The 25,984-nt window shown below is 42.3% G+C and overlaps 12 non-coding genes across 12 annotated transcripts; all 12 read right to left on the bottom strand.

The window, feature by feature from the left end:
- Positions 1 to 1,182: 1,182 nt before the first annotated feature.
- On the bottom strand, positions 1,183 to 1,256 carry TRNAN-GUU (transfer RNA asparagine (anticodon GUU)). The gene has a single exon. It is a non-coding gene; the product is annotated as a tRNA-Asn (tRNA).
- A 1,723-nt stretch (positions 1,257 to 2,979) lies between these two features.
- Positions 2,980 to 3,053, bottom strand: TRNAN-GUU (transfer RNA asparagine (anticodon GUU)). Its single transcript has one exon. It is a non-coding gene; the product is annotated as a tRNA-Asn (tRNA).
- Positions 3,054 to 4,773: 1,720 nt separating this feature from the next.
- TRNAN-GUU (transfer RNA asparagine (anticodon GUU)) lies at positions 4,774 to 4,847 on the bottom strand. Its single transcript has one exon. It is a non-coding gene; the product is annotated as a tRNA-Asn (tRNA).
- Positions 4,848 to 6,569: 1,722 nt separating this feature from the next.
- On the bottom strand, positions 6,570 to 6,643 carry TRNAN-GUU (transfer RNA asparagine (anticodon GUU)). Its single transcript has one exon. It is a non-coding gene; the product is annotated as a tRNA-Asn (tRNA).
- Positions 6,644 to 8,365: 1,722 nt separating this feature from the next.
- Positions 8,366 to 8,439, bottom strand: TRNAN-GUU (transfer RNA asparagine (anticodon GUU)). Its single transcript has one exon. It is a non-coding gene; the product is annotated as a tRNA-Asn (tRNA).
- A 1,722-nt stretch (positions 8,440 to 10,161) lies between these two features.
- Positions 10,162 to 10,235, bottom strand: TRNAN-GUU (transfer RNA asparagine (anticodon GUU)). Its single transcript has one exon. It is a non-coding gene; the product is annotated as a tRNA-Asn (tRNA).
- Positions 10,236 to 11,958: 1,723 nt separating this feature from the next.
- TRNAN-GUU (transfer RNA asparagine (anticodon GUU)) lies at positions 11,959 to 12,032 on the bottom strand. The gene has a single exon. It is a non-coding gene; the product is annotated as a tRNA-Asn (tRNA).
- Positions 12,033 to 13,755: 1,723 nt separating this feature from the next.
- TRNAN-GUU (transfer RNA asparagine (anticodon GUU)) lies at positions 13,756 to 13,829 on the bottom strand. Its single transcript has one exon. It is a non-coding gene; the product is annotated as a tRNA-Asn (tRNA).
- Positions 13,830 to 17,335: 3,506 nt separating this feature from the next.
- TRNAN-GUU (transfer RNA asparagine (anticodon GUU)) lies at positions 17,336 to 17,409 on the bottom strand. Its single transcript has one exon. It is a non-coding gene; the product is annotated as a tRNA-Asn (tRNA).
- Positions 17,410 to 19,126: 1,717 nt separating this feature from the next.
- TRNAN-GUU (transfer RNA asparagine (anticodon GUU)) lies at positions 19,127 to 19,200 on the bottom strand. The gene has a single exon. It is a non-coding gene; the product is annotated as a tRNA-Asn (tRNA).
- Positions 19,201 to 20,917: 1,717 nt separating this feature from the next.
- On the bottom strand, positions 20,918 to 20,991 carry TRNAN-GUU (transfer RNA asparagine (anticodon GUU)). The gene has a single exon. It is a non-coding gene; the product is annotated as a tRNA-Asn (tRNA).
- Positions 20,992 to 24,497: 3,506 nt separating this feature from the next.
- Positions 24,498 to 24,571, bottom strand: TRNAN-GUU (transfer RNA asparagine (anticodon GUU)). The gene has a single exon. It is a non-coding gene; the product is annotated as a tRNA-Asn (tRNA).
- Positions 24,572 to 25,984: the final 1,413 nt, after the last annotated feature.

Raw genomic sequence — 25,984 nt, 5'->3', positions numbered from 1 at the left:
CGTTGGTGGTATAGTGGTGAGCATCGCTGCCTTCCAAGCAGTTGACCCGGGTTCGATTCCCGGCCAACGCATGGCTTGCTTTTTCACCATTGGTGTTGCGTTTATTCTCTTTTAATGTTCTCTTTTGTGTTCAAGCTCATGCTCTACTCTCTTCTTACAGTTTAGCAACCACAAAAAGGAGAAAAAAACGAAGAGAAGCGTTCTTAGCTTTTTCAACACTTCATCTAAACCATTTGCTGCTCATCAGTTATTGTTTGAAACTTAGTAGGGTTAGTCCGCAATACAAAAGCAATGCCAAGGTAAACATTGGTATTGTGCTGGTTGGTGTAGCTTCTGTCAAAAGCAAACGCGTTTTGGCTCAAAAATTACTGGTCAAAACCCTGAATCCTGGATCAACTTGTGCCAAAGGACCAGAAGGCCTTCACGACCTCTCAGCAGTTTCTATAAACAAACAAAGCCATAAAAGGTCAATGGTTCTCTTTTGGGATTGTGCTACATCGCAACTTTTTTCTTCAAACTATGCAAGTTTTTTTCACTGTCCCCAATTTGATTCTCCATGTACATAGAAAGGGGTTGCTAGAAAGTTGCCCAACTGTATTTGTAGGGCACCAATCACGTTGTAGACTCCTTAAATGTTCTTCCAGTATGCAAAAATGGAATCCACACTTAAAAAAAAAAAAAAAAAAAAAAAGCTTGCAATGGCATGTGTGATTGTATATGAAAATTGTGACCTGGTGTGACGTGAAACTGACGATATGTTTGCCAGGTTTGGGGGATTAGCTCAAGTGGTAGAGCGCTCGCTTAGCATGCGAGAGGTAGCGGGATCGATGCCCGCATTCTCCAATACTACTGCTGAATTCCTTTTTCGCTGGGTTGAATGAATCATTTTTACCACCTGCTCGTGGCACCCATGGCCAAACCTAGTGGGCTTTCAACAATCCTTCGATAGCTCAGCTGGTAGAGCGGAGGACTGTAGCTCTAAATTAGCAATCCTTAGGTCGCTGGTTCAATTCCGGCTCGAAGGAAGTTTTGTTTATCCTATCTCATCCAGAAGGTTTTTCTCCAGTTTGTCTCGTGAATTCAAAACATCGTCAGCAAAATGGCTTTTACTTGAGGGAGATGCTTAGCACAAATGCAAAAACTTCTTCAACTGTAGCTTACTACTGAAGCAAAAGGGTGCAACGTCCCTGGGTGGACTCGAACCACCAACCTTTCGGTTAACAGCCGAACGCGCTAACCGATTGCGCCACAGAGACATGATTTTCAACAAAAACAAACAAACATTTGCAAAGCACCAAGAATAATTTAGTTGCCAACAGATAAGAAATGGCTGATAAATTACATGACATAGACCAGAAGGCAGGCAGTAATTAGACTTCAACTCTGAGCATCCTCCACCATAAGCAGAGTGGCGCAGCGGAAGCGTGCTGGGCCCATAACCTAGAGGTCGATGGATCGAAACCATCCTCTGCTAAACGGTTGTGTTTTATACTCTTCATCATTACATTTCATCTAAATGCCCCTGTCTACAGCAAACCCTATTGGCTCAAAAAAACACTGGTTAAAACCCTGAATCCCAGTTCAACTCATGCCGCTAAAGGACCAGAAGGCCTTTACGACGTCTCAAAATTTTCTATAAACAAACCATAAAAGGTCAATGGTTCTCCTTGGGATTGTGCTACATCACAACTTTTTTCACTCTCCCCCAGTTTGATTCTCCATGTACTTAGAAAGGATTTGCTAGAACGTTTACTGTTATTGCAGAAAATGTAAAAAAAAAATGCGCGCTTACGTAAGCGTTGGTGGTATAGTGGTGAGCATAGCTGCCTTCCAAGCAGTTGACCCGGGTTCGATTCCCGGCCAACGCATGGCTTGCTTTTTCACCATTGGTGTTGCGTTTATTCTCTTTTAATGTTCTCTTTTGTGTTCAAGCTCATGCTCTACTCTCTTCTTACAGTTTAGCAACCACAAAAAGGAGAAAAAAACGAAGAGAAGCGTTCTTAGCTTTTTCAACACTTCATCTAAACCATTTGCTGCTCATCAGTTATTGTTTGAAACTTAGTAGGGTTAGTCCGCAATACAAAAGCAATGCCAAGGTAAACATTGGTATTGTGCTGGTTGGTGTAGCTTCTGTCAAAAGCAAACGCGTTTTGGCTCAAAAATTACTGGTCAAAACCCTGAATCCTGGATCAACTTGTGCCAAAGGACCAGAAGGCCTTCACGACCTCTCAGCAGTTTCTATAAACAAACAAAGCCATAAAAGGTCAATGGTTCTCTTTTGGGATTGTGCTACATCGCAACTTTTTTCTTCAAACTATGCAAGTTTTTTTCACTGTCCCCAATTTGATTCTCCATGTACATAGAAAGGGGTTGCTAGAAAGTTGCCCAACTGTATTTGTAGGGCACCAATCACGTTGTAGACTCCTTAAATGTTCTTCCAGTATGCAAAAATGGAATCCACACTTAAAAAAAAAAAAAAAAAAAAAAAGCTTGCAATGGCATGTGTGATTGTATATGAAAATTGTGACCTGGTGTGACGTGAAACTGACGATATGTTTGCCAGGTTTGGGGGATTAGCTCAAGTGGTAGAGCGCTCGCTTAGCATGCGAGAGGTAGCAGGATCGATGCCCGCATTCTCCAATACTACTGCTGAATTCCTTTTTCGCTGGGTTGAATGAATCATTTTTACCACCTGCTCGTGGCACCCATGGCCAAACCTAGTGGGCTTTCAACAATCCTTCGATAGCTCAGCTGGTAGAGCGGAGGACTGTAGCTCTAAATTAGCAATCCTTAGGTCGCTGGTTCAATTCCGGCTCGAAGGAAGTTTTGTTTATCCTATCTCATCCAGAAGGTTTTTCTCCAGTTTGTCTCGTGAATTCAAAACATCGTCAGCAAAATGGCTTTTACTTGAGGGAGATGCTTAGCACAAATGCAAAAACTTCTTCAACTGTAGCTTACTACTGAAGCAAAAGGGTGCAACGTCCCTGGGTGGACTCGAACCACCAACCTTTCGGTTAACAGCCGAACGCGCTAACCGATTGCGCCACAGAGACATGATTTTCAACAAAAACAAACAAACATTTGCAAAGCACCAAGAATAATTTAGTTGCCAACAGATAAGAAATGGCTGATAAATTACATGACATAGACCAGAAGGCAGGCAGTAATTAGACTTCAACTCTGAGCATCCTCCACCATAAGCAGAGTGGCGCAGCGGAAGCGTGCTGGGCCCATAACCCAGAGGTCGATGGATCGAAACCATCCTCTGCTAAACGGTTGTGTTTTATACTCTTCATCATTACATTTCATCTAAATGCCCCTGTCTACAGCAAACCCTATTGGCTCAAAAAAACACTGGTTAAAACCCTGAATCCCAGTTCAACTCATGCCGCTAAAGGACCAGAAGGCCTTTACGACGTCTCAAAATTTTCTATAAACAAACCATAAAAGGTCAATGGTTCTCCTTGGGATTGTGCTACATCACAACTTTTTTCACTCTCCCCCAGTTTGATTCTCCATGTACTTAGAAAGGAGTTGCTAGAACGTTTACTGTTATTGCAGAAAATGTAAAAAAAAAATGCGCGCTTACGTAAGCGTTGGTGGTATAGTGGTGAGCATAGCTGCCTTCCAAGCAGTTGACCCGGGTTCGATTCCCGGCCAACGCATGGCTTGCTTTTTCACCATTGGTGTTGCGTTTATTCTCTTTTAATGTTCTCTTTTGTGTTCAAGCTCATGCTCTACTCTCTTCTTACAGTTTAGCAACCACAAAAAGGAGAAAAAAACGAAGAGAAGCGTTCTTAGCTTTTTCAACACTTCATCTAAACCATTTGCTGCTCATCAGTTATTGTTTGAAACTTAGTAGGGTTAGTCCGCAATACAAAAGCAATGCCAAGGTAAACATTGGTATTGTGCTGGTTGGTGTAGCTTCTGTCAAAAGCAAACGCGTTTTGGCTCAAAAATTACTGGTCAAAACCCTGAATCCTGGATCAACTTGTGCCAAAGGACCAGAAGGCCTTCACGACCTCTCAGCAGTTTCTATAAACAAACAAAGCCATAAAAGGTCAATGGTTCTCTTTTGGGATTGTGCTACATCGCAACTTTTTTCTTCAAACTATGCAAGTTTTTTTCACTGTCCCCAATTTGATTCTCCATGTACATAGAAAGGGGTTGCTAGAAAGTTGCCCAACTGTATTTGTAGGGCACCAATCACGTTGTAGACTCCTTAAATGTTCTTCCAGTATGCAAAAATGGAATCCACACTTAAAAAAAAAAAAAAAAAAAAGCTTGCAATGGCATGTGTGATTGTATATGAAAATTGTGACCTGGTGTGACGTGAAACTGACGATATGTTTGCCAGGTTTGGGGGATTAGCTCAAGTGGTAGAGCGCTCGCTTAGCATGCGAGAGGTAGCGGGATCGATGCCCGCATTCTCCAATACTACTGCTGAATTCCTTTTTCGCTGGGTTGAATGAATCATTTTTACCACCTGCTCGTGGCACCCATGGCCAAACCTAGTGGGCTTTCAACAATCCTTCGATAGCTCAGCTGGTAGAGCGGAGGACTGTAGCTCTAAATTAGCAATCCTTAGGTCGCTGGTTCAATTCCGGCTCGAAGGAAGTTTTGTTTATCCTATCTCATCCAGAAGGTTTTTCTCCAGTTTGTCTCGTGAATTCAAAACATCGTCAGCAAAATGGCTTTTACTTGAGGGAGATGCTTAGCACAAATGCAAAAACTTCTTCAACTGTAGCTTACTACTGAAGCAAAAGGGTGCAACGTCCCTGGGTGGACTCGAACCACCAACCTTTCGGTTAACAGCCGAACGCGCTAACCGATTGCGCCACAGAGACATGATTTTCAACAAAAACAAACAAACATTTGCAAAGCACCAAGAATCATTTAGTTGCCAACAGATAAGAAATGGCTGATAAATTACATGACATAGACCAGAAGGCAGGCAGTAATTAGACTTCAACTCTGAGCATCCTCCACCATAAGCAGAGTGGCGCAGCGGAAGCGTGCTGGGCCCATAACCCAGAGGTCGATGGATCGAAACCATCCTCTGCTAAACGGTTGTGTTTTATACTCTTCATCATTACATTTCATCTAAATGCCCCTGTCTACAGCAAACCCTATTGGCTCAAAAAAACACTGGTTAAAACCCTGAATCCCAGTTCAACTCATGCCGCTAAAGGACCAGAAGGCCTTTACGACGTCTCAAAATTTTCTATAAACAAACCATAAAAGGTCAATGGTTCTCCTTGGGATTGTGCTACATCACAACTTTTTTCACTCTCCCCCAGTTTGATTCTCCATGTACTTAGAAAGGATTTGCTAGAACGTTTACTGTTATTGCAGAAAATGTAAAAAAAAAATGCGCGCTTACGTAAGCGTTGGTGGTATAGTGGTGAGCATAGCTGCCTTCCAAGCAGTTGACCCGGGTTCGATTCCCGGCCAACGCATGGCTTGCTTTTTCACCATTGGTGTTGCGTTTATTCTCTTTTAATGTTCTCTTTTGTGTTCAAGCTCATGCTCTACTCTCTTCTTACAGTTTAGCAACCACAAAAAGGAGAAAAAAACGAAGAGAAGCGTTCTTAGCTTTTTCAACACTTCATCTAAACCATTTGCTGCTCATCAGTTATTGTTTGAAACTTAGTAGGGTTAGTCCGCAATACAAAAGCAATGCCAAGGTAAACATTGGTATTGTGCTGGTTGGTGTAGCTTCTGTCAAAAGCAAACGCGTTTTGGCTCAAAAATTACTGGTCAAAACCCTGAATCCTGGATCAACTTGTGCCAAAGGACCAGAAGGCCTTCACGACCTCTCAGCAGTTTCTATAAACAAACAAAGCCATAAAAGGTCAATGGTTCTCTTTTGGGATTGTGCTACATCGCAACTTTTTTCTTCAAACTATGCAAGTTTTTTTCACTGTCCCCAATTTGATTCTCCATGTACATAGAAAGGGGTTGCTAGAAAGTTGCCCAACTGTATTTGTAGGGCACCAATCACGTTGTAGACTCCTTAAATGTTCTTCCAGTATGCAAAAATGGAATCCACACTTAAAAAAAAAAAAAAAAAAAAAAGCTTGCAATGGCATGTGTGATTGTATATGAAAATTGTGACCTGGTGTGACGTGAAACTGACGATATGTTTGCCAGGTTTGGGGGATTAGCTCAAGTGGTAGAGCGCTCGCTTAGCATGCGAGAGGTAGCAGGATCGATGCCCGCATTCTCCAATACTACTGCTGAATTCCTTTTTCGCTGGGTTGAATGAATCATTTTTACCACCTGCTCGTGGCACCCATGGCCAAACCTAGTGGGCTTTCAACAATCCTTCGATAGCTCAGCTGGTAGAGCGGAGGACTGTAGCTCTAAATTAGCAATCCTTAGGTCGCTGGTTCAATTCCGGCTCGAAGGAAGTTTTGTTTATCCTATCTCATCCAGAAGGTTTTTCTCCAGTTTGTCTCGTGAATTCAAAACATCGTCAGCAAAATGGCTTTTACTTGAGGGAGATGCTTAGCACAAATGCAAAAACTTCTTCAACTGTAGCTTACTACTGAAGCAAAAGGGTGCAACGTCCCTGGGTGGACTCGAACCACCAACCTTTCGGTTAACAGCCGAACGCGCTAACCGATTGCGCCACAGAGACATGATTTTCAACAAAAACAAACAAACATTTGCAAAGCACCAAGAATCATTTAGTTGCCAACAGATAAGAAATGGCTGATAAATTACATGACATAGACCAGAAGGCAGGCAGTAATTAGACTTCAACTCTGAGCATCCTCCACCATAAGCAGAGTGGCGCAGCGGAAGCGTGCTGGGCCCATAACCCAGAGGTCGATGGATCGAAACCATCCTCTGCTAAACGGTTGTGTTTTATACTCTTCATCATTACATTTCATCTAAATGCCCCTGTCTACAGCAAACCCTATTGGCTCAAAAAAACACTGGTTAAAACCCTGAATCCCAGTTCAACTCATGCCGCTAAAGGACCAGAAGGCCTTTACGACGTCTCAAAATTTTCTATAAACAAACCATAAAAGGTCAATGGTTCTCCTTGGGATTGTGCTACATCACAACTTTTTTCACTCTCCCCCAGTTTGATTCTCCATGTACTTAGAAAGGATTTGCTAGAACGTTTACTGTTATTGCAGAAAATGTAAAAAAAAAATGCGCGCTTACGTAAGCGTTGGTGGTATAGTGGTGAGCATAGCTGCCTTCCAAGCAGTTGACCCGGGTTCGATTCCCGGCCAACGCATGGCTTGCTTTTTCACCATTGGTGTTGCGTTTATTCTCTTTTAATGTTCTCTTTTGTGTTCAAGCTCATGCTCTACTCTCTTCTTACAGTTTAGCAACCACAAAAAGGAGAAAAAAACGAAGAGAAGCGTTCTTAGCTTTTTCAACACTTCATCTAAACCATTTGCTGCTCATCAGTTATTGTTTGAAACTTAGTAGGGTTAGTCCGCAATACAAAAGCAATGCCAAGGTAAACATTGGTATTGTGCTGGTTGGTGTAGCTTCTGTCAAAAGCAAACGCGTTTTGGCTCAAAAATTACTGGTCAAAACCCTGAATCCTGGATCAACTTGTGCCAAAGGACCAGAAGGCCTTCACGACCTCTCAGCAGTTTCTATAAACAAACAAAGCCATAAAAGGTCAATGGTTCTCTTTTGGGATTGTGCTACATCGCAACTTTTTTCTTCAAACTATGCAAGTTTTTTTCACTGTCCCCAATTTGATTCTCCATGTACATAGAAAGGGGTTGCTAGAAAGTTGCCCAACTGTATTTGTAGGGCACCAATCACGTTGTAGACTCCTTAAATGTTCTTCCAGTATGCAAAAATGGAATCCACACTTAAAAAAAAAAAAAAAAAAAAAAGCTTGCAATGGCATGTGTGATTGTATATGAAAATTGTGACCTGGTGTGACGTGAAACTGACGATATGTTTGCCAGGTTTGGGGGATTAGCTCAAGTGGTAGAGCGCTCGCTTAGCATGCGAGAGGTAGCAGGATCGATGCCCGCATTCTCCAATACTACTGCTGAATTCCTTTTTCGCTGGGTTGAATGAATCATTTTTACCACCTGCTCGTGGCACCCATGGCCAAACCTAGTGGGCTTTCAACAATCCTTCGATAGCTCAGCTGGTAGAGCGGAGGACTGTAGCTCTAAATTAGCAATCCTTAGGTCGCTGGTTCAATTCCGGCTCGAAGGAAGTTTTGTTTATCCTATCTCATCCAGAAGGTTTTTCTCCAGTTTGTCTCGTGAATTCAAAACATCGTCAGCAAAATGGCTTTTACTTGAGGGAGATGCTTAGCACAAATGCAAAAACTTCTTCAACTGTAGCTTACTACTGAAGCAAAAGGGTGCAACGTCCCTGGGTGGACTCGAACCACCAACCTTTCGGTTAACAGCCGAACGCGCTAACCGATTGCGCCACAGAGACATGATTTTCAACAAAAACAAACAAACATTTGCAAAGCACCAAGAATCATTTAGTTGCCAACAGATAAGAAATGGCTGATAAATTACATGACATAGACCAGAAGGCAGGCAGTAATTAGACTTCAACTCTGAGCATCCTCCACCATAAGCAGAGTGGCGCAGCGGAAGCGTGCTGGGCCCATAACCCAGAGGTCGATGGATCGAAACCATCCTCTGCTAAACGGTTGTGTTTTATACTCTTCATCATTACATTTCATCTAAATGCCCCTGTCTACAGCAAACCCTATTGGCTCAAAAAAACACTGGTTAAAACCCTGAATCCCAGTTCAACTCGTGCCGCTAAAGGACCAGAAGGCCTTTACGACGTCTCAAAATTTTCTATAAACAAACCATAAAAGGTCAATGGTTCTCCTTGGGATTGTGCTACATCACAACTTTTTTCACTCTCCCCCAGTTTGATTCTCCATGTACTTAGAAAGGATTTGCTAGAACGTTTACTGTTATTGCAGAAAATGTAAAAAAAAAATGCGCGCTTACGTAAGCGTTGGTGGTATAGTGGTGAGCATAGCTGCCTTCCAAGCAGTTGACCCGGGTTCGATTCCCGGCCAACGCATGGCTTGCTTTTTCACCATTGGTGTTGCGTTTATTCTCTTTTAATGTTCTCTTTTGTGTTCAAGCTCATGCTCTACTCTCTTCTTACAGTTTAGCAACCACAAAAAGGAGAAAAAAACGAAGAGAAGCGTTCTTAGCTTTTTCAACACTTCATCTAAACCATTTGCTGCTCATCAGTTATTGTTTGAAACTTAGTAGGGTTAGTCCGCAATACAAAAGCAATGCCAAGGTAAACATTGGTATTGTGCTGGTTGGTGTAGCTTCTGTCAAAAGCAAACGCGTTTTGGCTCAAAAATTACTGGTCAAAACCCTGAATCCTGGATCAACTTGTGCCAAAGGACCAGAAGGCCTTCACGACCTCTCAGCAGTTTCTATAAACAAACAAAGCCATAAAAGGTCAATGGTTCTCTTTTGGGATTGTGCTACATCGCAACTTTTTTCTTCAAACTATGCAAGTTTTTTTCACTGTCCCCAATTTGATTCTCCATGTACATAGAAAGGGGTTGCTAGAAAGTTGCCCAACTGTATTTGTAGGGCACCAATCACGTTGTAGACTCCTTAAATGTTCTTCCAGTATGCAAAAATGGAATCCACACTTAAAAAAAAAAAAAAAAAAAAAAGCTTGCAATGGCATGTGTGATTGTATATGAAAATTGTGACCTGGTGTGACGTGAAACTGACGATATGTTTGCCAGGTTTGGGGGATTAGCTCAAGTGGTAGAGCGCTCGCTTAGCATGCGAGAGGTAGCAGGATCGATGCCCGCATTCTCCAATACTACTGCTGAATTCCTTTTTCGCTGGGTTGAATGAATCATTTTTACCACCTGCTCGTGGCACCCATGGCCAAACCTAGTGGGCTTTCAACAATCCTTCGATAGCTCAGCTGGTAGAGCGGAGGACTGTAGCTCTAAATTAGCAATCCTTAGGTCGCTGGTTCAATTCCGGCTCGAAGGAAGTTTTGTTTATCCTATCTCATCCAGAAGGTTTTTCTCCAGTTTGTCTCGTGAATTCAAAACATCGTCAGCAAAATGGCTTTTACTTGAGGGAGATGCTTAGCACAAATGCAAAAACTTCTTCAACTGTAGCTTACTACTGAAGCAAAAGGGTGCAACGTCCCTGGGTGGACTCGAACCACCAACCTTTCGGTTAACAGCCGAACGCGCTAACCGATTGCGCCACAGAGACATGATTTTCAACAAAAACAAACAAACATTTGCAAAGCACCAAGAATAATTTAGTTGCCAACAGATAAGAAATGGCTGATAAATTACATGACATAGACCAGAAGGCAGGCAGTAATTAGACTTCAACTCTGAGCATCCTCCACCATAAGCAGAGTGGCGCAGCGGAAGCGTGCTGGGCCCATAACCCAGAGGTCGATGGATCGAAACCATCCTCTGCTAAACGGTTGTGTTTTATACTCTTCATCATTACATTTCATCTAAATGCCCCTGTCTACAGCAAACCCTATTGGCTCAAAAAAACACTGGTTAAAACCCTGAATCCCAGTTCAACTCGTGCCGCTAAAGGACCAGAAGGCCTTTACGACGTCTCAAAATTTTCTATAAACAAACCATAAAAGGTCAATGGTTCTCCTTGGGATTGTGCTACATCACAACTTTTTTCACTCTCCCCCAGTTTGATTCTCCATGTACTTAGAAAGGATTTGCTAGAACGTTTACTGTTATTGCAGAAAATGTAAAAAAAAAATGCGCGCTTACGTAAGCGTTGGTGGTATAGTGGTGAGCATAGCTGCCTTCCAAGCAGTTGACCCGGGTTCGATTCCCGGCCAACGCATGGCTTGCTTTTTCACCATTGGTGTTGCGTTTATTCTCTTTTAATGTTCTCTTTTGTGTTCAAGCTCATGCTCTACTCTCTTCTTACAGTTTAGCAACCACAAAAAGGAGAAAAAAACGAAGAGAAGCGTTCTTAGCTTTTTCAACACTTCATCTAAACCATTTGCTGCTCATCAGTTATTGTTTGAAACTTAGTAGGGTTAGTCCGCAATACAAAAGCAATGCCAAGGTAAACATTGGTATTGTGCTGGTTGGTGTAGCTTCTGTCAAAAGCAAACGCGTTTTGGCTCAAAAATTACTGGTCAAAACCCTGAATCCTGGATCAACTTGTGCCAAAGGACCAGAAGGCCTTCACGACCTCTCAGCAGTTTCTATAAACAAACAAAGCCATAAAAGGTCAATGGTTCTCTTTTGGGATTGTGCTACATCGCAACTTTTTTCTTCAAACTATGCAAGTTTTTTTCACTGTCCCCAATTTGATTCTCCATGTACATAGAAAGGGGTTGCTAGAAAGTTGCCCAACTGTATTTGTAGGGCACCAATCACGTTGTAGACTCCTTAAATGTTCTTCCAGTATGCAAAAATGGAATCCACACTTAAAAAAAAAAAAAAAAAAAAAAAGCTTGCAATGGCATGTGTGATTGTATATGAAAATTGTGACCTGGTGTGACGTGAAACTGACGATATGTTTGCCAGGTTTGGGGGATTAGCTCAAGTGGTAGAGCGCTCGCTTAGCATGCGAGAGGTAGCAGGATCGATGCCCGCATTCTCCAATACTACTGCTGAATTCCTTTTTCGCTGGGTTGAATGAATCATTTTTACCACCTGCTCGTGGCACCCATGGCCAAACCTAGTGGGCTTTCAACAATCTTTCGATAGCTCAGCTGGTAGAGCGGAGGACTGTAGCTCTAAATTAGCAATCCTTAGGTCGCTGGTTCAATTCCGGCTCGAAGGAAGTTTTGTTTATCCTATCTCATCCAGAAGGTTTTTCTCCAGTTTGTCTCGTGAATTCAAAACATCGTCAGCAAAATGGCTTTTACTTGAGGGAGATGCTTAGCACAAATGCAAAAACTTCTTCAACTGTAGCTTACTACTGAAGCAAAAGGGTGCAACGTCCCTGGGTGGACTCGAACCACCAACCTTTCGGTTAACAGCCGAACGCGCTAACCGATTGCGCCACAGAGACATGATTTTCAACAAAAACAAACAAACATTTGCAAAGCACCAAGAATAATTTAGTTGCCAACAGATAAGAAATGGCTGATAAATTACATGACATAGACCAGAAGGCAGGCAGTAATTAGACTTCAACTCTGAGCATCCTCCACCATAAGCAGAGTGGCGCAGCGGAAGCGTGCTGGGCCCATAACCCAGAGGTCGATGGATCGAAACCATCCTCTGCTAAACGGTTGTGTTTTATACTCTTCATCATTACATTTCATCTAAATGCCCCTGTCTACAGCAAACCCTTTTGGCTCAAAAAAACACTGGTTAAAACCCTGAATCCCAGTTCAACTCGTGCCGCTAAAGGACCAGAAGGCCTTTACGACGTCTCAAAATTTTCTATAAACAAACCATAAAAGGTCAATGGTTCTCCTTGGGATTGTGCTACATCACAACTTTTTTCACTCTCCCCCAGTTTGATTCTCCATGTACTTAGAAAGGATTTGCTAGAACGTTTACTGTTATTGCAGAAAATGTAAAAAAAAAATGCGCGCTTACGTAAGCGTTGGTGGTATAGTGGTGAGCATAGCTGCCTTCCAAGCAGTTGACCCGGGTTCGATTCCCGGCCAACGCATGGCTTGCTTTTTCACCATTGGTGTTGCGTTTATTCTCTTTTAATGTTCTCTTTTGTGTTCAAGCTCATGCTCTACTCTCTTCTTACAGTTTAGCAACCACAAAAAGGAGAAAAAAACGAAGAGAAGCGTTCTTAGCTTTTTCAACACTTCATCTAAACCATTTGCTGCTCATCAGTTATTGTTTGAAACTTAGTAGGGTTAGTCCGCAATACAAAAGCAATGCCAAGGTAAACATTGGTATTGTGCTGGTTGGTGTAGCTTCTGTCAAAAGCAAACGCGTTTTGGCTCAAAAATTACTGGTCAAAACCCTGAATCCTGGATCAACTTGTGCCAAAGGACCAGAAGGCCTTCACGACCTCTCAGCAGTTTCTATAAACAAACAAAGCCATAAAAGGTCAATGGTTCTCTTTTGGGATTGTGCTACATCGCAACTTTTTTCTTCAAACTATGCAAGTTTTTTTCACTGTCCCCAATTTGATTCTCCATGTACATAGAAAGGGGTTGCTAGAAAGTTGCCCAACTGTATTTGTAGGGCACCAATCACGTTGTAGACTCCTTAAATGTTCTTCCAGTATGCAAAAATGGAATCCACACTTAAAAAAAAAAAAAAAAAAAAAAAGCTTGCAATGGCATGTGTGATTGTATATGAAAATTGTGACCTGGTGTGACGTGAAACTGACAATATGTTTGCCAGGTTTGGGGGATTAGCTCAAGTGGTAGAGCGCTCGCTTAGCATGCGAGAGGTAGCAGGATCGATGCCCGCATTCTCCAATACTACTGCTGAATTCCTTTTTCGCTGGGTTGAATGAATCATTTTTACCACCTGCTCGTGGCACCCATGGCCAAACCTAGTGGGCTTTCAACAATCCTTCGATAGCTCAGCTGGTAGAGCGGAGGACTGTAGCTCTAAATTAGCAATCCTTAGGTCGCTGGTTCAATTCCGGCTCGAAGGAAGTTTTGTTTATCCTATCTCATCCAGAAGGTTTTTCTCCAGTTTGTCTCGTGAATTCAAAACATCGTCAGCAAAATGGCTTTTACTTGAGGGAGATGCTTAGCACAAATGCAAAAACTTCTTCAACTGTAGCTTACTACTGAAGCAAAAGGGTGCAACGTCCCTGGGTGGACTCGAACCACCAACCTTTCGGTTAACAGCCGAACGCGCTAACCGATTGCGCCACAGAGACATGATTTTCAACAAAAACAAACAAACATTTGCAAAGCACCAAGAATAATTTAGTTGCCAACAGATAAGAAATGGCTGATAAATTACATGACATAGACCAGAAGGCAGGCAGTAATTAGACTTCAACTCTGAGCATCCTCCACCATAAGCAGAGTGGCGCAGCGGAAGCGTGCTGGGCCCATAACCCAGAGGTCGATGGATCGAAACCATCCTCTGCTAAACGGTTGTGTTTTATACTCTTCATCATTACATTTCATCTAAATGCCCCTGTCTACAGCAAACCCTTTTGGCTCAAAAAAACACTGGTTAAAACCCTGAATCCCAGTTCAACTCGTGCCGCTAAAGGACCAGAAGGCCTTTACGACGTCTCAAAATTTTCTATAAACAAACCATAAAAGGTCAATGGTTCTCCTTGGGATTGTGCTACATCACAACTTTTTTCACTCTCCCCCAGTTTGATTCTCCATGTACTTAGAAAGGATTTGCTAGAACGTTTACTGTTATTGCAGAAAATGTAAAAAAAAAATGCGCGCTTACGTAAGCGTTGGTGGTATAGTGGTGAGCATAGCTGCCTTCCAAGCAGTTGACCCGGGTTCGATTCCCGGCCAACGCATGGCTTGCTTTTTCACCATTGGTGTTGCGTTTATTCTCTTTTAATGTTCTCTTTTGTGTTCAAGCTCATGCTCTTACAGTTTAGCAACCACAAAAAGGAGAAAAAAACTAAGAGAAGCGTTCTTAGCTTTTTCAACACTTCATCTAAACCATTTGCTGCTCATCAGTTATTGTTTGAAACTTAGTAGGGTTAGTCCGCAATACAAAAGCAATGCCAAGGTAAACATTGGTATTGTGCTGGTTGGTGTAGCTTCTGTCAAAAGCAAACGCGTTTTGGCTCAAAAATTACTGGTCAAAACCCTGAATCCTGGATCAACTTGTGCCAAAGGACCAGAAGGCCTTCACGACCTCTCAGCAGTTTCTATAAACAAACAAAGCCATAAAAGGTCAATGGTTCTCTTTTGGGATTGTGCTACATCGCAACTTTTTTCTTCAAACTATGCAAGTTTTTTTCACTGTCCCCAATTTGATTCTCCATGTACATAGAAAGGGGTTGCTAGAAAGTTGCCCAACTGTATTTGTAGGGCACCAATCACGTTGTAGACTCCTTAAATGTTCTTCCAGTATGCAAAAATGGAATCCACACTTAAAAAAAAAAAAAAAAAAAAAAAAAGCTTGCAATGGCATGTGTGATTGTATATGAAAATTGTGACCTGGTGTGACGTGAAACTGACGATATGTTTGCCAGGTTTGGGGGATTAGCTCAAGTGGTAGAGCGCTCGCTTAGCATGCGAGAGGTAGCGGGATCGATGCCCGCATTCTCCAATACTACTGCTGAATTCCTTTTTCGCTGGGTTGAATGAATCATTTTTACCACCTGCTCGTGGCACCCATGGCCAAACCTAGTGGGCTTTCAACAATCCTTCGATAGCTCAGCTGGTAGAGCGGAGGACTGTAGCTCTAAATCAGCAATCCTTAGGTCGCTGGTTCAATTCCGGCTCGAAGGAAGTTTTGTTTATCCTATCTCATCCAGAAGGTTTTTCTCCAGTTTGTCTCGTGAATTCAAAACATCGTCAGCAAAATGGCTTTTACTTGAGGGAGATGCTTAGCACAAATGCAAAAACTTCTTCAACTGTAGCTTACTACTGAAGCAAAAGGGTGCAACGTCCCTGGGTGGACTCGAACCACCAACCTTTCGGTTAACAGCCGAACGCGCTAACCGATTGCGCCACAGAAACATGATTTTCAACAAAAACAAACAAACATTTGCAAAGCACCAAGAATAATTTAGTTGCCAACAGATAAGAAATGGCTGATAAATTACATGACATAGACCAGAAGGCAGGCAGTAATTAGACTTCAACTCTGAGCATCCTCCACCATAAGCAGAGTGGCGCAGCGGAAGCGTGCTGGGCCCATAACCCAGAGGTCGATGGATCGAAACCATCCTCTGCTAAACGGTTGTGTTTTATACTCTTCATCATTACATTTCATCTAAATGCCCCTGTCTACAGCAAACCCTATTGGCTCAAAAAAACACTGGTTAAAACCCTGAATCCCAGTTCAACTCGTGCCGCTAAAGGACCAGAAGGCCTTTACGACGTCTCAAAATTTTCTATAAACAAACCATAAAAGGTCAATGGTTCTCCTTGGGATTGTGCTACATCACAACTTTTTTCACTCTCCCCCAGTTTGATTCTCCATGTACTTAGAAAGGATTTGCTAGAACGTTTACTGTTATTGCAGAAAATGTAAAAAAAAAATGCGCGCTTACGTAAGCGTTGGTGGTATAGTGGTGAGCATAGCTGCCTTCCAAGCAGTTGACCCGGGTTCGATTCCCGGCCAACGCATGGCTTGCTTTTTCACCATTGGTGTTGCGTTTATTCTCTTTTAATGTTTTGTGTTCAAGCTCATGCTCTACTCTTTTCTTACAGTTTAGCAACCACAAAAAGGAGAAAAAAACGAAGAGAAGCGTTCTTAGATTTTTCAACACTTCATCTAAACCATTTGCTGCTCATCAGTTATTGTTTGAAACTTAGTAGGGTTAGTCCGCAATACAAAAGCAATGCCAAGGTAAACATTGGTATTGTGCTGGTTGGTGTAGCTTCTGTCAAAAGCAAACGCGTTTTGGCTCAAAAATTACTGGTCAAAACCCTGAATCCTGGATCAACTTGTGCCAAAGGACCAGAAGGCCTTCACGACCTCTCAGCAGTTTCTATAAACAAACAAAGCCATAAAAGGTCAATGGTTCTTTTTTGGGATTGTGCTACATCGCAACTTTTTTCTTCAAACTATGCAAGTTTTTTTCACTGTCCCCAATTTGATTCTCCATGTACATAGAAAGGGGTTGCTAGAAAGTTGCCCAACTGTATTTGTAGGGCACCAATCACGTTGTAGACTCCTTAAATGTTCTTCCAGTATGCAAAAATGGAATCCACACTTAAAAAAAAAAAAAAAAAAAAAAGCTTGCAATGGCATGTGTGATTGTATATGAAAATTGTGACCTGGTGTGACGTGAAACTGACAATATGTTTGCCAGGTTTGGGGGATTAGCTCAAGTGGTAGAGCGCTCGCTTAGCATGCGAGAGGTAGCGGGATCGATGCCCGCATTCTCCAATACTACTGCTGAATTCCTTTTTTGCTGGGTTGAATGAATCATTTTTACCACCTGCTCGTGGCACCCATGGCCAAACCTAGTGGGCTTTCAACAATCCTTCGATAGCTCAGCTGGTAGAGCGGAGGACTGTAGCTCTAAATTAGCAATCCTTAGGTCGCTGGTTCAATTCCGGCTCGAAGGAAGTTTTGTTTATCCTATCTCATCCAGAAGGTTTTTCTCCAGTTTGTCTCGTGAATTCAAAACATCGTCAGCAAAATGGCTTTTACTTGAGGGAGATGCTTAGCACAAATGCAAAAACTTCTTCAACTGTAGCTTACTACTGAAGCAAAAGGGTGCAACGTCCCTGGGTGGACTCGAACCACCAACCTTTCGGTTAACAGCCGAACGCGCTAACCGATTGCGCCACAGAGACATGATTTTCAACAAAAACAAACAAACATTTGCAAAGCACCAAGAATAATTTAGTTGCCAACAGATAAGAAATGGCTGATAAATTACATGACATAGACCAGAAGGCAGGCAGTAATTAGACTTCAACTCTGAGCATCCTCCACCATAAGCAGAGTGGCGCAGCGGAAGCGTGCTGGGCCCATAACCCAGAGGTCGATGGATCGAAACCATCCTCTGCTAAACGGTTGTGTTTTATACTCTTCATCATTACATTTCATCTAAATGCCCCTGTCTACAGCAAACCCTATTGGCTCAAAAAAACACTGGTTAAAACCCTGAATCCCAGTTCAACTCGTGCCGCTAAAGGACCAGAAGGCCTTTACGACGTCTCAAAATTTTCTATAAACAAACCATAAAAGGTCAATGGTTCTCCTTGGGATTGTGCTACATCACAACTTTTTTCACTCTCCCCCAGTTTGATTCTCCATGTACTTAGAAAGGATTTGCTAGAACGTTTACTGTTATTGCAGAAAATGTAAAAAAAAAATGCGCGCTTACGTAAGCGTTGGTGGTATAGTGGTGAGCATAGCTGCCTTCCAAGCAGTTGACCCGGGTTCGATTCCCGGCCAACGCATGGCTTGCTTTTTCACCATTGGTGTTGCGTTTATTCTCTTTTAATGTTTTGTGTTCAAGCTCATGCTCTACTCTTTTCTTACAGTTTAGCAACCACAAAAAGGAGAAAAAAACGAAGAGAAGCGTTCTTAGATTTTTCAACACTTCATCTAAACCATTTGCTGCTCATCAGTTATTGTTTGAAACTTAGTAGGGTTAGTCCGCAATACAAAAGCAATGCCAAGGTAAACATTGGTATTGTGCTGGTTGGTGTAGCTTCTGTCAAAAGCAAACGCGTTTTGGCTCAAAAATTACTGGTCAAAACCCTGAATCCTGGATCAACTTGTGCCAAAGGACCAGAAGGCCTTCACGACCTCTCAGCAGTTTCTATAAACAAACAAAGCCATAAAAGGTCAATGGTTCTTTTTTGGGATTGTGCTACATCGCAACTTTTTTCTTCAAACTATGCAAGTTTTTTTCACTGTCCCCAATTTGATTCTCCATGTACATAGAAAGGGGTTGCTAGAAAGTTGCCCAACTGTATTTGTAGGGCACCAATCACGTTGTAGACTCCTTAAATGTTCTTCCAGTATGCAAAAATGGAATCCACACTTAAAAAAAAAAAAAAAAAAAAAAGCTTGCAATGGCATGTGTGATTGTATATGAAAATTGTGACCTGGTGTGACGTGAAACTGACGATATGTTTGCCAGGTTTGGGGGATTAGCTCAAGTGGTAGAGCGCTCGCTTAGCATGCGAGAGGTAGCGGGATCGATGCCCGCATTCTCCAATACTACTGCTGAATTCCTTTTTCGCTGGGTTGAATGAATCATTTTTACCACCTGCTCGTGGCACCCATGGCCAAACCTAGTGGGCTTTCAACAATCCTTCGATAGCTCAGCTGGTAGTGCGGAGGACTGTAGCTCTAAATTAGCAATCCTTAGGTCGCTGGTTCAATTCCGGCTCGAAGGAAGTTTTGTTTATCCTATCTCATCCAGAAGGTTTTTCTCCAGTTTGTCTCGTGAATTCAAAACATCGTCAGCAAAATGGCTTTTACTTGAGGGAGATGCTTAGCACAAATGCAAAAACTTCTTCAACTGTAGCTTACTACTGAAGCAAAAGGGTGCAACGTCCCTGGGTGGACTCGAACCACCAACCTTTCGGTTAACAGCCGAACGCGCTAACCGATTGCGCCACAGAGACATGATTTTCAACAAAAACAAACAAACATTTGCAAAGCACCAAGAATAATTTAGTTGCCAACAGATAAGAAATGGCTGATAAATTACATGACATAGACCAGAAGGCAGGCAGTAATTAGACTTCAACTCTGAGCATCCTCCACCATAAGCAGAGTGGCGCAGCGGAAGCGTGCTGGGCCCATAACCCAGAGGTCGATGGATCGAAACCATCCTCTGCTAAACGGTTGTGTTTTATACTCTTCATCATTACATTTCATCTAAATGCCCCTGTCTACAGCAAACCCTTTTGGCTCAAAAAAACACTGGTTAAAACCCTGAATCCCAGTTCAACTCGTGCCGCTAAAGGACCAGAAGGCCTTTACGACGTCTCAAAATTTTCTATAAACAAACCATAAAAGGTCAATGGTTCTCCTTGGGATTGTGCTACATCACAACTTTTTTCACTCTCCCCCAGTTTGATTCTCCATGTACTTAGAAAGGATTTGCTAGAACGTTTACTGTTATTGCAGAAAATGTAAAAAAAAAATGCGCGCTTACGTAAGCGTTGGTGGTATAGTGGTGAGCATAGCTGCCTTCCAAGCAGTTGACCCGGGTTCGATTCCCGGCCAACGCATGGCTTGCTTTTTCACCATTGGTGTTGCGTTTATTCTCTTTTAATGTTTTGTGTTCAAGCTCATGCTCTACTCTTTTCTTACAGTTTAGCAACCACAAAAAGGAGAAAAAAACGAAGAGAAGCGTTCTTAGCTTTTTCAACACTTCATCTAAACCATTTGCTGCTCATCAGTTATTGTTTGAAACTTAGTAGGGTTAGTCCGCAATACAAAAGCAATGCCAAGGTAAACATTGGTATTGTGCTGGTTGGTGTAGCTTCTGTCAAAAGCAAACGCGTTTTGGCTCAAAAATTACTGGTCAAAACCCTGAATCCTGGATCAACTTGTGCCAAAGGACCAGAAGGCCTTCACGACCTCTCAGCAGTTTCTATAAACAAACAAAGCCATAAAAGGTCAATGGTTCTTTTTTGGGATTGTGCTACATCGCAACTTTTTTCTTCAAACTATGCAAGTTTTTTTCACTGTCCCCAATTTGATTCTCCATGTACATAGAAAGGGGTTGCTAGAAAGTTGCCCAACTGTATTTGTAGGGCACCAATCACGTTGTAGACTCCTTAAATGTTCTTCCAGTATGCAAAAATGGAATCCACACTTAAAAAAAAAAAAAAAAAAAAAAGCTTGCAATGGCATGTGTGATTGTATATGAAAATTGTGACCTGGTGTGACGTGAAACTGACGATATGTTTGCCAGGTTTGGGGGATTAGCTCAAGTGGTAGAGCGCTCGCTTAGCATGCGAGAGGTAGCGGGATCGATGCCCGCATTCTCCAATACTACTGCTGAATTCCTTTTTCGCTGGGTTGAATGAATCATTTTTACCACCTGCTCGTGGCACCCATGGCCAAACCTAGTGGGCTTTCAACAATCCTTCGATAGCTCAGCTGGTAGAGCGGAGGACTGTAGCTCTAAATTAGCAATCCTTAGGTCGCTGGTTCAATTCCGGCTCGAAGGAAGTTTTGTTTATCCTATCTCATCCAGAAGGTTTTTCTCCAGTTTGTCTCGTGAATTCAAAACATCGTCAGCAAAATGGCTTTTACTTGAGGGAGATGCTTAGCACAAATGCAAAAACTTCTTCAACTGTAGCTTACTACTGAAGCAAAAGGGTGCAACGTCCCTGGGTGGACTCGAACCACCAACCTTTCGGTTAACAGCCGAACGCGCTAACCGATTGCGCCACAGAGACATGATTTTCAACAAAAACAAACAAACATTTGCAAAGCACCAAGAATAATTTAGTTGCCAACAGATAAGAAATGGCTGATAAATTACATGACATAGACCAGAAGGCAGGCAGTAATTAGACTTCAACTCTGAGCATCCTCCACCATAAGCAGAGTGGCGCAGCGGAAGCGTGCTGGGCCCATAACCCAGAGGTCGATGGATCGAAACCATCCTCTGCTAAACGGTTGTGTTTTATACTCTTCATCATTACATTTCATCTAAATGCCCCTGTCTACAGCAAACCCTTTTGGCTCAAATAAACACTGGTTAAAACCCTGAATCCCAGTTCAACTCGTGCCGCTAAAGGACCAGAAGGCCTTTACGACGTCTCAAAATTTTCTATAAACAAACCATAAAAGGTCAATGGTTCTCCTTGGGATTGTGCTACATCACAACTTTTTTCACTCTCCCCCAGTTTGATTCTCCATGTACTTAGAAAGGATTTGCTAGAACGTTTACTGTTATTGCAGAAAATGTAAAAAAAAAATGCGCGCTTACGTAAGCGTTGGTGGTATAGTGGTGAGCATAGCTGCCTTCCAAGCAGTTGACCCGGGTTCGATTCCCGGCCAACGCATGGCTTGCTTTTTCACCATTGGTGTTGCGTTTATTCTCTTTTAATGTTTTGTGTTCAAGCTCATGCTCTACTCTCTTCTTACAGTTTAGCAACCACAAAAAGGAGAAAAAAACGAAGAGAAGCGTTCTTAGCTTTTTCAACACTTCATCTAAACCATTTGCTGCTCATCAGTTATTGTTTGAAACTTAGTAGGGTTAGTCCGCAATACAAAAGCAATGCCAAGGTAAACATTGGTATTGTGCTGGTTGGTGTAGCTTCTGTCAAAAGCAAACGCGTTTTGGCTCAAAAATTACTGGTCAAAACCCTGAATCCTGGATCAACTTGTGCCAAAGGACCAGAAGGCCTTCACGACCTCTCAGCAGTTTCTATAAACAAACAAAGCCATAAAAGGTCAATGGTTCTCTTTTGGGATTGTGCTACATCGCAACTTTTTTCTTCAAACTATGCAAGTTTTTTTCACTGTCCCCAATTTGATTCTCCATGTACATAGAAAGGGGTTGCTAGAAAGTTGCCCAACTGTATTTGTAGGGCACCAATCACGTTGTAGACTCCTTAAATGTTCTTCCAGTATGCAAAAATGGAATCCACACTTAAAAAAAAAAAAAAAAAAAAGCTTGCAATGGCATGTGTGATTGTATATGAAAATTGTGACCTGGTGTGACGTGAAACTGACGATATGCTTGCCAGGTTTGGGGGATTAGCTCAAGTGGTAGAGCGCTCGCTTAGCATGCGAGAGGTAGCGGGATCGATGCCCGCATTCTCCAATACTACTGCTGAATTCCTTTTTTGCTGGGTTGAATGAATCATTTTTACCACCTGCTCGTGGCACCCATGGCCAAACCTAGTGGGCTTTCAACAATCCTTCGATAGCTCAGCTGGTAGAGCGGAGGACTGTAGCTCTAAATTAGCAATCCTTAGGTCGCTGGTTCAATTCCGGCTCGAAGGAAGTTTTGTTTAACCTATCTCATCCAGAAGGTTTTTCTCCAGTTTGTCTCGTGAATTCAAAACATCGTCAGCAAAATGGCTTTTACTTGAGGGAGATGCTTAGCACAAATGCAAAAACTTCTTCAACTGTAGCTTACTACTGAAGCAAAAGGGTGCAATGTCCCTGGGTGGACTCGAACCACCAACTTTTCAGTTAACAGCCGAACGCGCTAACCGATTGCGCCACAGAGACATGATTTTCAACAAAAACAAACAAACATTTGCAAAGCACCAAGAATAATTTAGTTGCCAACAGATAAGAAATGGCTGATAAATTACATGACATAGACCAGAAGGCAGGCAGTAATTAGACTTCAACTCTGAGCATCCTCCACCATAAGCAGAGTGGCGCAGCGGAAGCGTGCTGGGCCCATAACCCAGAGGTCGATGGATCGAAACCATCCTCTGCTAAACGGTTGTGTTTTATACTCTTCATCATTACATTTCATCTAAATGCCCCTGTCTACAGCAAACCCTTTTGGCTCAAAAAAACACTGGTTAAAACCCTGAATCCCAGTTCAACTCGTGCCGCTAAAGGACCAGAAGGCCTTTACGACGTCTCAAAATTTTCTATAAACAAACCATAAAAGGTCAATGGTTCTCCTTGGGATTGTGCTACATCACAACTTTTTTCACTCTCCCCCAGTTTGATTCTCCATGTACTTAGAAAGGATTTGCTAGAACGTTTACTATTATTGCAGAAAATGTAAAAAAAAAATGCGCGCTTACGTAAGCGTTGGTGGTATAGTGGTGAGCATAGCTGCCTTCCAAGCAGTTGACCCGGGTTCGATTCCCGGCCAACGCATGGCTTGCTTTTTCACCATTGGTGTTGCGTTTATTCTCTTTTAATGTTTTGTGTTCAAGCTCATGCTCTACTCTTTTCTTACAGTTTAGCAACCACAAAAAGGAGAAAAAAACTAAGAGAAGCGTTCTTAGCTTTTTCAACACTTCATCTAAACCATTTGCTGCTCATCAGATATTGTTTGAAACTTAGTAGGGTTAGTCCGCAATACAAAAGCAATGCCAAGGTAAACATTGGTATTGTGCTGGTTGGTGTAGCTTCTGTCAAAAGCAAACGCGTTTTGGCTCAAAAATTACTGGTCAAAACCCTGAATCCTGGATCAACTTGTGCCAAAGGACCAGAAGGCCTTCACGACCTCTCAGCAGTTTCTATAAACAAACAAAGCCATAAAAGGTCAATGGTTCTCTTTTGGGATTGTGCTACATCGCAACTTTTTTCTTCAAACTATGCAAGTTTTTTTCACTGTCCCCAATTTGATTCTCCATGTACATAGAAAGGGGTTGCTAGAAAGTTGCCCAACTGTATTTGTAGGGCACCAATCACGTTGTAGACTCCTTAAATGTTCTTCCAGTATGCAAAAATGGAATCCACACTTAAAAAAAAAAAAAAAAAAAAAAGCTTGCAATGGCATGTGTGATTGTATATGAAAATTGTGACCTGGTGTGACGTGAAACTGACGATATGTTTGCCAGGTTTGGGGGATTAGCTCAAGTGGTAGAGCGCTCGCTTAGCATGCGAGAGGTAGCAGGATCGATGCCCGCATTCTCCAATACTACTGCTGAATTCCTTTTTCGCTGGGTTGAATGAATCATTTTTACCACCTGCTCGTGGCACCCATGGCCAAACCTAGTGGGCTTTCAACAATCCTTCGATAGCTCAGCTGGTAGAGCGGAGGACTGTAGCTCTAAATTAGCAATCCTTAGGTCGCTGGTTCAATTCCGGCTCGAAGGAAGTTTTGTTTATCCTATCTCATCCAGAAGGTTTTTCTCCAGTTTGTCTCGTGAATTCAAAACATCGTCAGCAAAATGGCTTTTACTTGAGGGAGATGCTTAGCACAAATGCAAAAACTTCTTCAACTGTAGCTTACTACTGAAGCAAAAGGGTGCAACGTCCCTGGGTGGACTCGAACCACCAACCTTTCGGTTAACAGCCGAACGCGCTAACCGATTGCGCCACAGAGACATGATTTTCAACAAAAACAAACAAACATTTGCAAAGCACCAAGAATAATTTAGTTGCCAACAGATAAGAAATGGCTGATAAATTACATGACATAGACCAGAAGGCAGGCAGTAATTAGACTTCAACTCTGAGCATCCTCCACCATAAGCAGAGTGGCGCAGCGGAAGCGTGCTGGGCCCATAACCCAGAGGTCGATGGATCGAAACCATCCTCTGCTAAACGGTTGTGTTTTATACTCTTCATCATTACATTTCATCTAAATGCCCCTGTCTACAGCAAACCCTATTGGCTCAAAAAAACACTGGTTAAAACCCTGAATCCCAGTTCAACTCATGCCGCTAAAGGACCAGAAGGCCTTTACGACGTCTCAAAATTTTCTATAAACAAACCATAAAAGGTCAATGGTTCTCCTTGGGATTGTGCTACATCACAACTTTTTTCACTCTCCCCCAGTTTGATTCTCCATGTACTTAGAAAGGATTTGCTAGAACGTTTACTGTTATTGCAGAAAATGTAAAAAAAAAATGCGCGCTTACGTAAGCGTTGGTGGTATAGTGGTGAGCATAGCTGCCTTCCAAGCAGTTGACCCGGGTTCGATTCCCGGCCAACGCATGGCTTGCTTTTTCACCATTGGTGTTGCGTTTATTCTCTTTTAATGTTTTGTGTTCAAGCTCATGCTCTACTCTCTTCTTACAGTTTAGCAACCACAAAAAGGAGAAAAAAACGAAGAGAAGCGTTCTTAGCTTTTTCAACACTTCATCTAAACCATTTGCTGCTCATCAGTTATTGTTTGAAACTTAGTAGGGTTAGTCCGCAATACAAAAGCAATGCCAAGGTAAACATTGGTATTGTGCTGGTTGGTGTAGCTTCTGTCAAAAGCAAACGCGTTTTGGCTCAAAAATTACTGGTCAAAACCCTGAATCCTGGATCAACTTGTGCCAAAGGACCAGAAGGCCTTCACGACCTCTCAGCAGTTTCTATAAACAAACAAAGCCATAAAAGGTCAATGGTTCTCTTTTGGGATTGTGCTACATCGCAACTTTTTTCTTCAAACTATGCAAGTTTTTTTCACTGTCCCCAATTTGATTCTCCATGTACATAGAAAGGGGTTGCTAGAAAGTTGCCCAACTGTATTTGTAGGGCACCAATCACGTTGTAGACTCCTTAAATGTTCTTCCAGTATGCAAAAATGGAATCCACACTTAAAAAAAAAAAAAAAAAAAAAGCTTGCAATGGCATGTGTGATTGTATATGAAAATTGTGACCTGGTGTGACGTGAAACTGACGATATGTTTGCCAGGTTTGGGGGATTAGCTCAAGTGGTAGAGCGCTCGCTTAGCATGCGAGAGGTAGCAGGATCGATGCCCGCATTCTCCAATACTACTGCTGAATTCCTTTTTCGCTGGGTTGAAT

This window comes from Ranitomeya imitator, unplaced genomic scaffold (genome assembly GCF_032444005.1).
Source record: "Ranitomeya imitator isolate aRanImi1 unplaced genomic scaffold, aRanImi1.pri SCAFFOLD_460, whole genome shotgun sequence".
Classification (NCBI taxonomy): Eukaryota; Metazoa; Chordata; class Amphibia; order Anura; family Dendrobatidae; genus Ranitomeya; species Ranitomeya imitator.
Note: the sequence above shows the minus strand (reverse complement) of the source record. Positions and strands in the feature narration are given on the sequence as shown.